The following is a 2,500-nucleotide window of genomic DNA, read 5'->3' as shown; positions in this document are numbered from 1 at the left end:
GAGGCGCTGTTGCGGCTTCAGCGGAGCTCGGGAGATGACGTCAAGCTGCTCCACCAGGTGGCGACGTGGATTGAAGACACAGCGACCCGCCGTGGAAAATTGCAGCCCCAGGTACCGGAAGGTTTCACCCACACGCAGGGCAGGCATGGTGGTGTTGCCTGCTGTGAAGGTGACATTGCTGTCCACCTTCACCTTCTTCTCGCGCCCTGACGCGACTAAGGCGAGGGTGAAACACTTCCGGGCGTTGATCTGCAGCCCCAGGTGGGCGAGGGCTGCGGTAGCTGCGTCGATGAGGGACTGCAAGCCCCTCGGGGTCGCTGCAAACAGCAAGACGTCATCTGCAAAGGCCGCAGCGTTGACTCTGCGACCGAGGATCCGAGCTCCGATGTGGGAGGGCAGTTGGCCTAAAACGTAGTCCACCGCAAAGTTGAACAGGAGGGGGGAGAGGGGATCACCCTGGCGAACGCCCCGTGCTGGCTGCACAGACACGCCCACGCCGGCGCCGTCCGCTATCACTGTCGTGCTGCCCTCGTAGCACCGCTCGACATACTCGACAAAACAATCCGGCAGGCCATGCGCCTTCAGCACGGGGCGAAGGGCAGCATGATCTACCGAATCGAATGCCTTAGATACGTCGATCGATGCCACAAAGACAGAGCGGCAGGAGCGAACTGCGTCGGTGAGAGCAGTGTCCAAGATGAAGGTATTTTCCAACATCCCATCCCGAGGGATGAATGCCCGCTGACGTTCGTCCACAGCACATGCGCGCATCAGGCGTGACGCGAGAACCTTGTGAAAGGTCCGCGCCAACACCGAGCAGACCGTAATGGGGCGAAAGTCAGCGGGGGATGTTGGTGCAGCCGTTTTCGGGAGAAGGGACGTCCGCGCGCGAAGCAGGCGTTCCGGAAGGGCGCGGGCCAGAAGGAAGAGATTCATCACTTTCACCAGGACTTCGTGCGGCAGGCGCCGCAACTCCGCTGGGGTAAGGCCGTCCGGCCCGGCTGCTGATCCCCTGGGCGGCAACGCGGCGGCGACCTCCTCATGTGTGACCGGCCCCCATAGGCACTCGGGAGCGACAGGCTCCGAGTGCGGGAGGAGGCGGTCACGAATGAAGCCCGCGGTGGAGATGGGCTTCTTGGTGAAGAGGTCCGCCCAGAAGTCCAGCAGACCAGGGATGGCAGGTGGCGGCTGGAGCAGGGTGCCATCCAAGAGGCCGCGCACGCAACGTGCACGCGACCGTCGGAAGGCATCCTGCGTTCTCGCGTACTCCCAGCGGCGCCGCTTGCGCTTCTGCGTCGGCGGCGCGGCAGGCGGCCGCTTCGATGGATGGCGCGGCCGCAGTGTCCTGGTGATCGATCTCTCCCCTCTGGACCCGACCGACGCAAGGGCATCCGGGAGCATGCCCAGGATGACATCGGGCGGCGTGCCCCGCCCCAGACCTATGACACGATCCAGGGCAGAGAAACGCTGGGCGGAAGCGGGTAGCCCCGCCAGATGCTCCCAGATGGCGGCGTCAGTCGGCCCCTCCGGCGGCGGCCCGGTGGTGTCGGCCGCGAAGTCCTCAGCTGCGTCGACGGGCGGCGCAGCGGCCTCGCCCGCGTCAGGCAGCGGGCTCGCAGCTCCCCGGCGGGACGCCGGCTCTTCCCCCCGACCGATCTCAAGCGCCTCCATGAATTGGCGGACAAGCTGCTTGTGGGCAGCTTGCCGCCGTCGGCACTTGATTGCCTCAAGCGTTCGGTCGGGGAACATCCTGATGAGCTCTTGATTTACAAAGAAGAACCGGGCGTCCCTCTCGAGGAACAATTCGGCCTCTGCCTTGGCGAGCGACAGGACTTCTTCCTCCGTCCACCTCGCGCGGTGCCTCTCCGTGACGATCTCCGCGTTGGCGGCCGCAAGGTGTTGGCGGCGGCGATGGACCCCGAGACCGTTCTTGGTGGTGAAGCTGCGGTGGCACTCACTACAGGCGTATACTGCTGCAAAAGTTACAAGATTTTCGGCACGGCCGGTTGGCCGGCTAGGTGCTGGGGGAGTTGGGGTGGCACCTTCAGCGGAAGGGCCACCACTTTTTCTCTGATTACTGCCCCCAACTAAAAAAGGGATAGTGCGAGGGGGGGCTGGTAACCCCCCCAAGCCCCTGGTGCGGTCTTCCACTCAGCGAAAATCAGCGGGCCCACGAGAAGGGGAGAAGACCGCAGGAGAGGAGAGGCTAAGAGGGCTAGGCCCATGTATTGCGCATCACTCTCCCTGTAACCATAACCCAAGGAAGGCACCTCGCAGCAGCAGCACGACTACATCAAGACCGCACTTCGAAAAGCCAAGTCCGGATGCAGCCACACCGCCGCCACTTGGCCACCTTAAGAGAGTCATAGTTACTCCCGCCGTTTACCCGCGCTTGCTTGAATTTCTTCACGTTGACATTCAGAGCACTGGGCAGAAATCACATTGCGTCAACACCCGCTAGGGCCATCGCAATGCTTTGTTTTAATTAGACAGTCGGATT

General features: G+C 63.0%; 1 pseudogene; it reads right to left on the bottom strand.

Moving 5' to 3' along the window:
• LOC126430342 (large subunit ribosomal RNA) overlaps positions 1 to 2,500 on the bottom strand; it is a 7,959-nt pseudogene that overhangs the window by 2,722 nt on the left and 2,737 nt on the right.

This window comes from Schistocerca serialis, unplaced genomic scaffold, assembly GCF_023864345.2.
Source record: "Schistocerca serialis cubense isolate TAMUIC-IGC-003099 unplaced genomic scaffold, iqSchSeri2.2 HiC_scaffold_1041, whole genome shotgun sequence".
Classification (NCBI taxonomy): domain Eukaryota; kingdom Metazoa; phylum Arthropoda; class Insecta; order Orthoptera; family Acrididae; genus Schistocerca; species Schistocerca serialis.
Note: the sequence above shows the minus strand (reverse complement) of the source record. Positions and strands in the feature narration are given on the sequence as shown.